Here is a 15,641-nt window from a genome sequence, read left to right on the forward strand (position 1 = left end):
TAAGGGAAATTTTAAAACAACATGAGCCATTTTTCGTTTTCAGGTCAGCAATTCCAAAAATACTGAGTAGATATGACTTTCTGTTCCACAAAATATGCACTGCTTAGAAAGGTTTAAATATGTTTTTGATCAAAATTATAGTTACTATTTTATTTTTCTAACATGTAATTGATGACACTTCTTGGTGAGTAAAACTCTTCCTGAAATAAATTATTGCAGGGCTATCAAATAGTTAACACTAAAGTCAAGTCAGAAAAATTTAGTTAATTTCAGATTTGCATCTACATTTTAAAACTTGGTTTTTATCCCACTCCATCCACTGCATCAGCCCAAAGAATGTCAGTGTGTGTGTGTGTGTGTGTGTGTGTGTGTGTGTGTGTGTGTCCCTGTCATCTAGATAAATGCACAGGATTTCAGTTTTCCTGCCCAAATTTACAGAAAAGGGTGCAGCTCATTCTAAGCTGAAGTGCGGCTCATTCATCTTCCTGGGAACTCATTGTCTTCTATCTTTGCCAGGAAGTTCAAAAGACTTGCCTGCAAGGCTTTGAAAAACAAAACATTAAATGTGCTGGTGTTTGTTATTTCAACTTTGTCTACAGCCCAGGCTAGAACGCCTGGCATGTTCTCCATGAGCAGTGGGTCTTAACCATAGTGAGGGACAGTCCAAAAACAGGACCTCAGGAGGCAACCTTCCCAAAAAAGTGATATGAGCGTGAGGTGTCTTGCTATTGACTGCTTGTTTGCTTCTTTTTAAATGTACTTTGATAGAAGAGATGAACTGGGGGGAAGAGATGCCAGACGAGCCTGAAGAACAGAGGGCATGAGGGGAGCAAGTGCTGCGCCAGTGGGAGCAAGTTTTTGAAAGTGAATCTGATTTCCACGCAGTCCGATGTTTACTAGCCGGGCAGCCACACACGCCGGATTCATCCTGCCTTTTCGAATTGTACTTTGCTTACTAAGTCTCCAAGATGAAGCTGGTTAAGAGGCAGGACACACCGTTTTCCATCCCGCACAGGCATCCTGGAAGCTAGGGTGCCTGGAACAGTGGAAGAGTTTCGAAGGTCAGTGCAGGTCACCTGTTCTTAATGCGGTACCTTTACTGGGTTGGCAAATAGTAGCCTCGGCACATTTTCCAGCAGAGAAGTCATGCTGGTAACATCACTCACGGGGAAACTTGTCATGTCACATCATATCAATTGTTTGCTGGGCTGCCTGTCACGTAAGATGGCCCAGCTGTGCTATGTTTTGACGCTTAACGTGGAACAAAATGCCAGGGTGGTGTCTTTGTTATTCCAACTGAAGGAAATGGATTCAAATTCATGCAGGACTTTTTGCTATTTTTGCCACAGGCACCTTACCTTGGAACCACTGTCTACTCTGCAGTATTTATACGGCGGACACTTAGCTCTGAATATGAAAATGATAGTCCACGCTTTGACAGCACTGGTAGGTTTCAGAGCAGTGAATACTTGGTAAAGTAAAAGAGAATGTCCTGGAAAGAAGTCTCAGATTGCCAGGATGGGGTGGGAGGTCTGCTACGAGGAAGCTGGTCAGCTGGAGAGAAAGGACTGCGCTCAGGGTCACCACATCGGCCTTCGCCCAAGTTACAAAGCTCCTGCTTTCTCCCTGGGTCCTGGTCTCCTCCCGTAACTTTGCCATGTACAGAATTAAGCTGCACACTCAGACGCAGTCTCCCCTGCCTGGGCACCCGTCTGCCCCTGAGACCTTCCTCATGTCCATCCTGCCCCTGGCCAGCTGGGTCTTTGTGCTGAATCACAGCCATCTCTGCCCGTGGGAGTGACAAATCTGCCGCTAAGAACAAAGCTCACTAAGACAATGGGGGCGGGGGGCAGCTCTGTGAAAAGGTCTGGGGGTGGGGGGGGTGGGGCAGCACAGCTAAGAAGGGGGAAATACTGATGCTAAAGACAGAAGGTTCTCCAGGGCACAGGTTGCCTTCCATGTTTGGAAGAACAGTAATTCAGCTCCACAAGAAAAAGAAGAAAACATCCAGGAAAACTGATTGAAACACAAGGAAAATCGTTGGTACTTATGACAGATTTTTTTTTTTTTTTTTTAAAGTCTGGGTGGAATAGAAGAAAGAACTTTCTAGAAGGAAAGAAGATGCAATGACAATTGAGATCCTCCCGAGATGACTTTGTGAAGCCCAGGTCCCTACACTACAGATGGAGGCAGGTCTGGTCCTTCAACTCCCAGGAAATAGCCTGTTGTGCGCAGGCCTGGTCCAAATTATAATAATCCAAGTGTAATTTGTATGCAGCTTCTTAAAAAGTGCTGGCGCCCCCTGCTCTGTATGCAGCAAGGGACGATGAACAAAAGGCGGGCTTATGTGTCCGTGAGCCATCACACCTGAGAGTTCCTGTGAGAACCTGCATTTGTCCTACCCCGTCCCCGGGCATGGGCTGCCTTGTGCCGGAGGGGACTGCGAAGCTCCTGCTAGCCAGACACCTGCAGTGGTGTTTGCAGCTCTCAGGATGTTCCCAGGTCTCTGCTGCAGACATCCTCAAAGGAAAAACAAAACAACAACAACAAAAACAAAACAGGAATGACCTTCATGGGTCCCAGGCTTCCTTCAGGAATCTAAACTCTGGGTTAGTCAATATGTCATTTACCATAATATTCTATTTAGTGAAACAAAATCTTTGCCAGTTCTTTGTCTTAACACAGAAAACTTTACTTTCAAAAGATGCTTAACATTCAGACAAAATGTGCTCTCCAATATTTCCCCAACTCCAACTACCCTACCATAAAAGGACACCTTGAAATCCAAAGGGATGCTTGCTGATGTGTCTTCCCACCACAGGGCAAGTTACTTCTAGCCAAGCCCTTACATACCAGACGCTTAAAATTTTAAAACTCTGACTTTTATGACTAAAACCTGCATGCGCCCTGACGGAAGCCCAGGTACAGAAATGTGCGCTATCACATAAACACCTGCATTATTGTTTAACCTATTTTGGTTCTGCGTCTGCTTAACAAAAAATTCTGCAGGTGTTTGGTCCCTGAGACAAATATCCTGGCTAGAAGGAGGACTTGGCCAAGTTCATAGAAATATTCACAAGAGAGAGTGATTTTCAAAAAGAACACATCCCAACGTTATGGAATGCTACTGGTTTCCTCCGCAGGCAACAGGACATTCTATTGTGCAGAGTTTGTATTTATGGGATTGTTAAAACATATATGGGCATTTAAACATTGTGCTTAGGTCCAATTTATGGCCCAAACAAGAAAACACATCCTACAATGTGGCTGATATTTGAAGCTCTTCGAACCTTTACTTCAGTACAGGCCAGTTGCACAGGATTTTGGACACAGGAGCTTATAAGATTTAAATAATGATAATCCATGGGTTCTTTTGCAGAAAAAAAAAAAAAGGTTCAAAGTCTTATAGTTAGAGAATCTAGTTGGTTTGTAAAGAGGCAAGTGTTTCTCCAACCAGAAGTTTGACAATTTATTGCAGGCTGAGCCATGAGGCAGAGCTAGCTCACCACATGTCCCCTGGGCTGGCATGCCTAAGAAATGGGCTTATCACAAACCTAAATTTGAAATTATTTTTGTTATTGTTTTAACCAAGTTGGAATTTTAGATGCTATCAACTGATTTCCTATGAACCATGAGTACCTTCCCCCTGTGCTCTGGCCGTCTAATCAGTGGATTCAATTAATCCAGGACTTCAGTGAAAATTTCTTCTACTGTGTTTCTGAATCATTTTTCTGTGCCTTGGGGGAACATATTTTTTCAAGCAGGCTTCCTTATACCTTTTCTCTAAGTCTCTTCTCTTTGATTCGCTTGAACTCTGGTTTTTGGTTGTTTTCCTGTTTGCATTCACTGTGCTTGTCTCAGGACATTCTCTGGCTGAGGGCCCCAGAGTGTGGCATTTTCTTTGCCTCCTGTTCCCATCCCTGCTCAATGCCAGCCGGCTCATTTGTGAGCACTGTGTGGGTCCAATGTCTCTGCAAAGCACCCCTGACTGTACCCCTTTCTTGAACCACGCCAGCTGCCTTTAGCCTGTGTGCTTTTGCTCAAGTCCTACTATGCATAGCCCCTGCCTCCTGGCAAACAGCAGGCCACCTATGTGCACACAGATGGTCCCCACCCAGGGCCACGGTCCCAGAAGGCCAGTCTTCTAGCCACTCACCTCAGGCTTCTGTGGTCAAGTCAACCACACAATTCTTAAAGGCCACGTTTCTAATATTGACTTAGACAAATTTTCAAAATCAAAAACACCTGCACACTCACTCAAGTTCAAAGCCAAACTTCCTTCCCTGCTCCGAACAGGAATCTCAGTCACTGCACAGGATGGTCAGGGGCACCTGGATCGCAGGTTTGACCACAAAGACCACAAGCTTAGCCTGGGTCCCATGGCTGTTCTTCAATGGAGGATTTTTTTGTAATGGTCATAATAAAATGAGATGAGCTAGGTTTGTGAGACAGCCGTGGTATACACCCATAGACAGGACACAGAACACTCACTGTACATGGGGCTAAATCTGAGAGGCCATCAGAAACCAACTCCATCGCGAACTTGTAATTCTCCCTCATAAGTAGTAGAATTCCAATTCGAAGCTGTGTTTTAATCAGTAGTTATTTTCTGGGCACCAAACAGCTACAGCGTTAAGGTCTTCTTAGAAAGTTTCCCCCTAGAAAGAAGTCAAGCAAAGGAAAACTAAATACCTATGGCAAATTTACTTTTGACAATTCAATTTCATTTCATCTTTCTGAAAATGTTGAGGGAGAAACACACATGGAATCTCCTTCAGTTTCAGGACCATGAACCACTCATCTTTTTGTGCCCAGCACCTGGCACAATGCCCAAGTCATATGACACATTCAACAGAAATGCTTTAGTGCAAAAGCATTTCCTGATGACTACCGTGTTTCCCCAAAAATAAGACCTAGCCAGACAATCAGCTTCAATGCATCTTTTGGAGCAAAAATTAATATGAGACCTTGTATTATATTATATTATATTGTATTATATTATATTATACCCGTTCTTATATTATAGTAAAATAAGACCGGGTCTTATATTAAGTTTTGCTCCAAAAGACGCATTAGAGCTAATTGTCCGGCTAGGTCTTATTTTCAGGGAAACACGGTAGTCAGACTGAGCATTTTTAATATACCTTTTGGATATTTGCATGTCTTCTCTGAGGAAATGTTTATTCAAATCCTTAGCCCATGTTTAAAATCACGTTATTAGGTGTTTTTTTTTTTACTACTGAGTTACAGGAGTTCCTTATATATTTTGGAGACTGACCTCATATAAAGTTTTTGGTTAGCAAATATTTTCTCCCATTCTGTAAATTCCCTTTTCACTCTGTTATTGTTTCCTTTGCTGCATAGAGCTTTTTAGTTTGACATAGTTTCCCATAGTTTTCGCCTGTGCTTTTGGTGTCATATCCATGAAATCACCACTAAGACCAGCGTCATGAAGTTTCTCCCCTGTTTTCTTCCAGGAAATTTACAGTTTCAGGTCTTGAACAATGAGATTTTACCTCACTTCTGTCAGGAATGGCTAGTACAAAAAACAAACAAACAAACAAAAAAAACGAAGAGGAGGAGGAAGAAGAAGAAGAAGAAGAAGAAGAAGAAGAAGAAGAAGAAGAAGAAGAAGAAGAAGAAGAAGAAGAAGAAGAAGAAGAAGAGACAAGTGCTAGCAACGACGAGGAGAAACTGGAATGCTTGTACACTGTGAGTGGGGATGTCACATTCTGAGATACCGAGGGTTAGGACTTCAATACATGCATTTGGGGTGAGGGTAGAGACCCAATCATCCCATAATATCTAGTAACATAAAAATTTCTAAAATTCTCAGTACAATTTATTTTCTTTGTATCATTGGTTATATAGATATCCGAAAAATAAATCCACTCATTTGAGTATGCCTGAAATAGAAATCAACACCTCAGTAAATTACTGTGATTGTTTTCCCCACACAGAATTACAACCTACTGTGATGGGGTAGACACATTTCTTACTCATTTTCATAGGATAATAGCAAGTGTTTATGGATAGAACCTGTTTTTGAAATTTTCATGAAACTGGTTTTTCAAGGCATGTTGTCTTTTCATCAGTATTTATAAGCACAGTATCGTATTCCTTATTTATACCTTTTTAGTTCAGGCAAGGGGTAGGCAAGAGTAGCATGCCCTACCAGCGGCACTCCCTAAAAGCATCACAAATACGCAGCAGTGTTTCCAGAACATGGAATGTATACGGATGGAGCACATCAGGGAAATACTCCATATAATTATATACATTTATTGTTTGAAGCAGTTGATTTATCACCTGTATTTTACGTTACACAGATGATTACATTTATTTTGTTCATTTCTTCTGGATTTATATTTTTTAAAAAAGATTGAAAAGATATATGTCACTGAAAAGATGTCTGCAGTTCTCTATATATTTCCATGTATAGTTAAAAAGGAAAAGAACAATCCTTAAAGCTAAGAAGAAAATACAGTACAGTTTTTTATAAAAAATATATGTATTGACCAGTAACTATCATAAGTACTAATTAACATATTAAACAAGCAAATAAAGTCAGAAAGAAACAGATTATGTGAAGTAATTGAACTTTGGTAAAGTGAGTGGGGTGGATGGAAACCCAAGGAAGAAATGGAGAAATGGACACAGTGGAATAAAGAGCTTTTCCAACTCTTTCTCTCTCTGAGATCCGAGATTATCCTTTAAGCATGGGAAGAAGTATATTAGGTTTAAGTGGAAAATTGTACTTGGGAGGACAAATGAAATATGTGTAGACATAGATAAGGGCAAAGCAGGAACAATAAGGCAAAACAAATTTCCCAGAGACAAAATGCAGCAAGTCGAAATTAGTTTTATGTAATTTTTCAAACCTCCTTTGATATAAATAGAAAATTAGGGCTCAGAAGCAACAGTGGAAATCCAAGTTCATGTATGATTTTTAATTACTAAATGCATTTAGAAGCACTGTTACTTATTTCATTAGGAAAAGAATACATAAGTAAGTTGGAAGTGGCTGTCTTGCTTCCTCTGAGTTTCGTTTCACTCTAATCACCTAATGACTGTTTCTTTAAAATAAAAATTAAACAATGTAAAGCAAAAGAAAGTTTCTCGATGAATAATGAAGGAATGAATTCATTGTGAGTAAGTGCAGCCTTTCACTTAAAACTAACCCTTTAGAGTCACTGTCGCTTCTACTCAGGTCCCAGGAGGCATGATGCTGGAACTCCACGTGTACCAGCCAGCGTGTCATGGTCCAGTCCTGATGCCTCACCTGGCTCCCCTGAAGACGTTAGACATCAGCTTATTACGGGTTAGTGACAGCAGTGGGACGACAAACCTCACCCCAGGCTGGTGAGAGCTGTTTTGACGTGAAGTCAGAAGTCCTGCGTCCCCTCAGACAGGCTCATAACTTCATTTCCTCTTCTGAAACTTGGGATAATAGTAAGATCTGCTTTTCATCCATGCCTGGAGTCAAGTGAGACAAGACACGTAGGAAAAAGTGTGCGATGCTCTATCAGGGTTCTCCAGAGAAACAGACCCAACAGGGTATACTTAGAGCAATGGAAGGGGAGATTGAAGAAATGGGGTCACAGAGCCAGGGAGGCCAGGAAGTCCCACCATCGGCTGTCTGCAAGCTGGAGAACTAGGAACGCAGGTGGTGCTTCACCCAAGTTCAGAGGTCTGAGAACTAGTGAAAGACTTAGTGTGAGTCCCAACCGGAGCCCAGAGGACTGACAATCAAGGGCCCCATGTGTAAGGCCTGGTCAGAGCATGAAGGCTGAAGAAGGAAGAGCACCGATGTCTGAGGGCAGGAGAAGATGGATGTCCAGCTGAACAGGGAGGTTGAATCATCCGCCTTTCTGTTTTAGTCGGGGTCTGAGCACAGTAGATGGTGCCCACCCACACTGGTGAGGACCATCTCTTCACCCAGTCTACTGAGCCAATCACTAATCTCTTCCGGAAACACCCTCACAAACACACCCAGAAATAACTAGCCATCTGGGCATCCTTTAACCTGTCAAGTTGACACATGCAATTAACGGTTACAGATGCAAGCCCTTATACAAATATATTGCTCATCTGAAAATGGCAGCCGTCTTCTGTCATGCAACACAACCTGTAGGGGCATCAGTGCAGCCCACCTCAGCACTGCCGTCCTGTCTGTGTGCAACAGCGGGCAGCTTTCTTAATGCGTCTTAACTTGAAACGAGAGAGATTCTCCAAGAAGGGAATGATCCCTTCCACCCTCCGGTTTCAACCCCACGCCACCCCCACCCCGCCTGCCAGCAGCATTTACTGTTCCCTAACTATCCAAAAATCAACTTTATGCGTTCTGGCTCTGGGAGCAAACCTGAAGAACAATAAGAAGAAAATGATACTTTTAAACAAGAGCAGGGCTAACGATGCACTACGGCATCGTTAAATATATTTTTTCTAAACATTAAACACTTTGCAGGTAATTAGTCGCCGTGAAAATGTGAAAAATGTCAACACACGCCACATGATACTAAAAAGAGACTGCATACACACATAAAAATCATGATTTCTGGTACGCAGCACTAATTTAAGGAAACATGAGAATGCATGCATAATTACCGACCTAGAAATTCCTTTCCCTCAAAGTCCCTAAACCATAATAATGTGATTTATTTTTCATTTTTCTTGCTGCCTAAACACCTTTAAAAATTTAATCTCTGTAGGTTTTTCAGAAGATGGATTGCTTGGGCAGTGGATTTGGACCAGGAAAATGAGCCCCTCACTTTTCCTGGCTATATTTCATTTCCACCTGGATTGCCACTGACACTTGCCCCTTTCAATAACCATTGAAAATTAATTACTGAGTCCCCAAAATCACAGGTCTGAGTTTCCAGCCGGCCTACAGTAATTCGTTAAAGGGATGCCAGTGTCCCTTGAACACCCACCATACTCGGGGGAAAGTGATTTCTTTTTCATCCTCCTCCCCCATCACCCTTCAAATGTTACCTTCAGGAATTAATCCAAACTCTAGCTCAGAGCCGGTTGCCAAAATGCCAAAACTGACAATCCTGCTTGGCTCCGTAGTCAGTGGTTTGGGAATTAAAAGGAAATAATGCAATATAAAAACAAATTTGGGAGGGAGTTCAAGTTTGGGTCTAATTCTCTAGTTAGCATTCAATTTCCTTCTTTCAGATCCTCATAGCACATGCTTTTGAATCTCACTGTGCTCTGACCTGAGCCCTTTGTTGTTTCTGATTTCTTTTCCAACCACAACTTACCACGGTGTGCCGCCCTGGTGGGAGTTAGGGGAGTGTGGGGTACCTGAAATCGTGTTTTCCACGGAGAGGGGCTCATCACGTGCCTGATGAAGCCAAGTGTTGGAAGAGCAGTGGGTCAGATGTGGAGATGGACCTGTCAGAACTGGGAGAGACACCTGCCTCACGAGGAGAGTGGAACTTTGGGTCCATCTTCACGAGCCCACGCTGACCTTACCCAAGGTTCGTACTCACCATCCTCTATCGCATATGCCGAAGCGGACACAGTAGGTATGTCAAATGAGGAAGCTGTCCACCAGCCATCATCCAACAGACATTTTGCCATAATTAGGTGAATCATTGACAGGAAAACTGGTGCCTTATTTGTTGTTTGTTCGATGGTTCTCAAAAAGTACAGTCCTGGCAACCATGAATGTTAAAATAAAATGACTCCAAATGTAATACATGCCTGTACCACAGTCATGACGGAGCCCCGAAGAGGACACCTGCCAGCTGTGCTGAGCAAGGAGTCAAAGCTAGAAACGCAGATGCTGGCAGGTCCTTGCGTCCCCCAGCTTTGAAGCCTACAAATACAGTTCATCTTTCTGCATCAAAGAGAGAATGCAGGCCCCCTCCACCTCCAAGAACTGGCCATTTGGTCAAAGCATTAGTGTGAAGGGGCTGATGGTGAAGGTATTGTCACATAGAAGGAGTTAGAGCTTTTCATTTAATGTTCCGTTTTCAAACCCATTTGACACATTATATTCTTGTCTCAGTTTATTTTCTCCAGAGTCAGATGCTTATTGGAATTTGGGGTTCAATTGGAATCATGGGTCAGCACCTATGAAAGGAATGGGAAGGTGGCAGGACTGGGCAGAGGGAAGAGCTGAACCACCTGGCAGATCAACAAAACCTTTGTCACCCTACAGAGGAACTCTGAAACGGACGGGACTCATCAGGCCAAAACAGTGGGGCCATGACACAGCTGCCCTGTTCAGTTTCCAGTGCAGCTCAGAAGGGTGGACATACACAAGGTCACAGCATCTGAGCCATATCCTGCAGCATCTGACTCCAGGTCCCGCGCTACCCACACACCTTGAAGCTGGGCTGCGAGTCCTTCCTTGAAGGGGGATGTAGGAAGTTGTATTAGTCAGGGGTAAAAATCATTAATCTGGACACACACACACACACACACACACACACACACACCACCCAGGAGCCCATTGCCAACATGTATTGGTCAAGATATATATCTTCTACTGGTTCTGTTTCTCTGGAGAAGATACAGATGATACAGACACAGATGTAGGTACAGCAGATATATCTGTATAACTGTATCTCTTTATTTTATCCATATATTTATATATGCACAAGCACATATAGGCTGGGAAGTTCCAAATCTGGACTTTGGACTGGCAGGCTGGAGGCCCAGGAGAACCCATGGTGCAGATGAAGTCTGGAGATGCCACTCTCTTTGGGTCTATTCTGGCTTTCCACTGATTGGGTGAGGCCACTCGCATTATAAAGGGCATTCTGCTTTACGGCAAGTTCACCAAATGACAATCTCATCCAGACACCCTGCAAGTTGACACACAGAATTAACCATCACAATGACATGGCTCTATGTTGAGCCCCTTCTCCCCAGACTCTCCTTCTAAATGCCCACATCTCACCCTCCTCTTACCCTCGGGCCTCACAGAGTGCACAGTCATGCTCACTCAGTTCTTTTCGCTACAGAAATACACCACTCTTCTTCAAATGCGGGGTAGATGGTGATTGGCTCCTACGGGGCCACACTTGAATATTCCCTTTGGGGTCTCTTGCCCACACTCCAGCTGGCTTATTGAAACAGTGTTTGGAAACACCTGCACTACCCTGACAGGTCTGATAAAGATAATACTTGCCATTGTCATGCAATTCATGTGGGATAAAATAGAAAAGGCTATAAGCAAAACGAAGAACTTCCCTTGATGAGTGGAGCAAAAGCCCAAGTCAAATATCCCAGTCAATAAGCATATGAAAAGACACTCAGCAGAACTGATTTTTGGCAAAATACAATTTAAAACTACAATGAGGGGCAGCCGGATGGCTCAGTTGGTGAGACTGTGAGCTCTCAACAACAAGGTTGCCGGTTCAATTCCCGTATGGGATGGCGGGCTGCGCCCCCTGCAACTAAAAATTGTAAACAGCAACTGGACTTGGAGCTGAGCTGCGCCCTCCACAATTAGATTGAAGGACAACGACTTGGAGCTGATGGGCCCTGGAGAAACACACTGTTCCCCAATATTCCCCAATTAAATAAAAAGAAATACCACTCTATACCCCACTGAATAGCTACAATTAGGACTGATCACTCCAAGTGTTGGTGGGTGTGAGGACAGCTGGGACTCTCATGCATGGCTGCTGGGAATGCACAATGACACAGACAGTTTGGAATAACAGTTTGGAAGCTTCTTACAAAGTTAAACGTATTCTTTCCATAGGATTAGGGGACCCAAACATCCTACTCCTCCATGTTTACCCAGGGGAAATGAAAATAGGTAGCCACAATGAGCCCTGTATGTGCGTATTCATGTCTTTACTGGAGTCAAAACCCAGACACAACTCTAATGTCCACCAACTAGTAAGTACATTAAAAACACTGCCATATATTCATACAATACCATAGTACTCAGCAATAAAAAAGAACACCTACTACAGACACACATAACAACATGGATGAAGCTCACAATCCCTATGTTAACACTTGGAGAATATTCCACAAAACGACTTGCATTTACTAACAATACCCCAAACTGAAAACAGCCCTAATAGCCATCAATAGGAGAATTGATGAACACATTGTAATATATCAAGTCAATAAATTACTACTGAACAATTGAAAAAACAAAACAAAAAACTTCTGATATGCAAAATAGCAGACAAATTTCATAGAAAAAGGATGAGTAAAAATGCCAGACACAAAAAATGTCCACATTATATGGTTTTTGCCACATAGAGCTCATCTAAATGAAAAGAAAGAAAGAGAGAAAGAAAGAAAGAAAGAAAGAAAGAAAGAAAGAAAGAAAGAAAGAAAGAAAGAAAGAAAGAAAGAAAGAGAGAAAGAAAGGCAGTTGCCTCTGGGTCAAGGTCAAGACTGACTGGGAAGGAACAGAAGGGAAGTTTCTGAGAAGACAGGATGTTTTCTATCAGGGTAGGAATGTGCTTACATGTCTGCATCCACTTATCAAACTGCCGTTCAGACGTGTGCATTTCAATGTATAAAGTTTTCACCTCAACAAAAGTAGTATAAAAAATAACAATCAAATTGTGAGAGTTGGAAGACGAAAAAACAATACTGCTGCTGTTTAAGGATGAAAGCTCAGTGAGACCTGTAGTAGCATGTGTGAAGCCATTGAAACTATGTATGTGGTACTTGAGAATCTTCTCATATACTACCCCTCCATATTACCTACAACGGAGTGAACCCAACACGTTCTGACTTTTCTGCCTCTGTCTCTACTCATTTGCCCCATCTGCCTGTTGAAATCCACCTCAACATCAAGGCCTGTCTCAAATATCACCTCTCCCAGAAGACTTAGGGGCTTCTCATCCCTGTGAGTTCTAAAGCAAGTATTGTTACCCCTTCTCCAGCATGTCTCACTTTGCCTTTGGAGAAGCTATTTGGACCCATGTTTCTCCTCCTTCGCTCTGAGTCTGCACGTTCTCTGGAATCAGCGAGTGTCTTTTGTCTGCATCCCTCACAGTGCCTACCCGGGCCTCACACTGCTGATAACTGACAAACATTTCCTGAATGAGCCAAATACATGGATTACTCAGGTCTGCCCTTTGCCTTGACTATTTATTCATCACAAAATATGTCTGTTGGCGTGATGATCTTTGCAGGGTAACTTTGCATCTACTTTATCTGTTCATTCCGGTCCCTGAGTCTAGAGACCGATTCCTGTTCAAACACGTGATTCTCCTCCATGGTGTCTCTCATCTATTACTTCCCCTCTCTCTGTCACCTCTCAGACCAGCTTGCCTGCTGAAATTATCAACAGATTAATATTCTGATCAGGGACTTGTCCTTGGAAAGAGACTGCCAGCTGGGTGTACAAATCACAAATAAATGAATTTCCCACATTACATCTAAGAGCAGAATGTGGCTCTGGATGGTTGCCCAAAGGAGGATACCAGTGCATCTCATTTGCCACCTCACAAAATTCCATGCTTATTCCCTTGGATCTCAAGAAACACAAAGTGTACATTTCAACACTTGGGTATTTCTGTCCCCCAAAAACAGTTACAAATAGTCTGTCTTATAAAACACAGGAGCACATAATCCAAATCATGATGTATGTGAGTCAGGATTGTGAAATTTTTCACAAACTTGTATCTGAGGCTTACTAGGAGTCTAGGACGCACATGCTCACGTTTTCTCTTTGATGCCATCCTTGAAGGTGGGATCCAACCTCAGGGAGGTCAACGTTAGGTCACTTCCACATCTCACTGCACGTCTCACTGCACGTCACACTGCACAGGCCCAGAAAAGCTTCAGCCAGTGCTGCAGTGTCTCCTCTCAAGACACAGCTCACAGAAACACAAGCAGAAGCCAGCCAGCCATGAGCACCATCAAGACTTGGGCCGATTATTTTACCAAAATGCCAAATGTGTGAGCTTCAGTGTGTCCATGACACAAACAAGGCACATTGGCACAACAGCTAACAAAACGGCCATGACCTACTATTCCTAAATTCAGGGGGAAAATCACTTAATTACATACATAATGGGATTAAGAATTTCAGGTGAAGGGGGAATGTAAATTGAAACTCACAAACCAATCTTTTTTTTTTTTTTTTTCATCTTGCTAGAAATGAAATAAGTCTGCTTTTCACTGACAAAAACTGAGATTTTACTGTTGTTTTGAATTAAAACATTATCAGTAAAATTCATCAGGTTCCTCAAAGGGAAGAGGAAATTTGTCTGCTACCCTTTCAATCTCTCGGTAAATGCAGCATTTTCCTTTGGCCACCAACAGGACAAAGATGAACAATAATCTCTCTTCAGAGAAACACTTCACCAGGGCAATGTTTTACAACCAGAAGTCTGAGGTCTTTGATTTCAGTTTGCAAAGACTCAAACTGGGGGCCGAGTTGTGAAACTTGCAGTTTGTAACATACGTGCCAGACCCCATTTCTGTGCCCTGTGGAGGTACCACACTCTTAACTCTTAGAGACTGAATACACAGCAGACAACATCCAGACCATATGTCAAGATAAAACCCTGAGCCTTGATCTGCAGCAACCAGCCCAGGAAACCAACCCATTATCTCCGTAACCAGTCCAGGAAACCAATCCTTTATCTCCATAACCTGCCCAGGAAGCCTGCCTACTCTCTAACTCAGACGTGTGGGGAGTCAGACCACTATCTCTAGTGACAATGCAGGAAGCTAAGCAATAACCTCTGTAACAATCGGTCCCAAAGGGACAGGACTTGATTAATAACTGACAGCTTCCCTGACTTTTGTCCCCACTTCCATCTTAGGACCAATCAGAGGAAACCAATTGTGCTCCCCTAAACAACCACATGGGACCCCCCCTTCTAGTTAGCCCTCTCCATCCTCCCCAAGCCAACAGTCTCCGGTCAGGGCCCCCCTGAGCCTGCCTTGTCCCCCACATAGGACATTTCTGCCAAATAGTGATGGTGCCCGACTCCCTGGCTACAGCAGGCTCTGAACAGCCAGTCTTTGCTGCTCTCATTAGGGTGTCTTTATTTCCACAGCTCGATTCTTGGCTGCCCAGAGCTCCCTGATTCATTCCGGAGAACCGACTTAACTCCAGTCATTTTTGTAACCTATGAACACCCCACCCCCATATCTGGCCTATTTAAGCCACCTGTGCTCATGTCCATCTTCTCGGGACTTGAACGAGAACCAAATATAGTGTCTCATTTATGACAAATAGGAGGTAACTGTCCCCTTAGAGAAATTGCGAAGACTCACTGCCAGGAACCAAAGAATCAAAGAGCTGGCCATGGACTGACCCCAGAGCGGATGTGCTGAGGGAGGATGTGAGAGAAGAGGCACCCCCAGGTCAGGCCCTCACCCATACTTGTCACTTTCTGCACACGACCTAAACAGAGCCTAGATCTATATAAGGTGCATTGTTGACTCCTCCACGTATCAACTCATTTTTTACATTTTTTACTTTGTCTCACCACTGAAGAAGCACAGTGCTCTAAAGATTTAATTAAATTCATTCAAGTAATACAGTTATTAAAAAACATATGAGAAAATAATCAACTCAAAATTTAAGGAATAAAACAGTTTTGCTTATAAATACAGAAAACATTAAAATATGGATCACATTAGTGACAGTGGAGAAAAAGGGAAACGCACTTTTATTTGTTATAAAAACT

The 15,641-nt window shown here is 43.0% G+C and overlaps 1 long non-coding RNA gene across 5 annotated transcripts in view; it reads right to left on the reverse strand.

The window, feature by feature from the left end:
• LOC141570735 (uncharacterized) overlaps positions 1-15,641 on the reverse strand; it is a 120,067-nt gene that overhangs the window by 15,810 nt on the left and 88,616 nt on the right. For 3 of the 5 annotated variants that reach the window (XR_012495186.1, XR_012495185.1, XR_012495184.1), the window contains exons 2-3: positions 7,182-7,533; positions 4,492-4,658 (exon numbers count right to left, since the gene is read on the reverse strand). This is a non-coding gene — a long non-coding RNA (uncharacterized LOC141570735). The remainder of the gene's footprint in view (positions 1-4,491; positions 4,659-7,181; positions 7,534-15,641) is intronic. The other 2 variants (XR_012495188.1, XR_012495187.1) reach the window with 2 other exon arrangements.

Source organism: Rhinolophus sinicus, linkage group LG03 (genome assembly GCF_036562045.2).
Source record: "Rhinolophus sinicus isolate RSC01 linkage group LG03, ASM3656204v1, whole genome shotgun sequence".
In the NCBI taxonomy this organism is placed as follows: domain Eukaryota; kingdom Metazoa; phylum Chordata; class Mammalia; order Chiroptera; family Rhinolophidae; genus Rhinolophus; species Rhinolophus sinicus.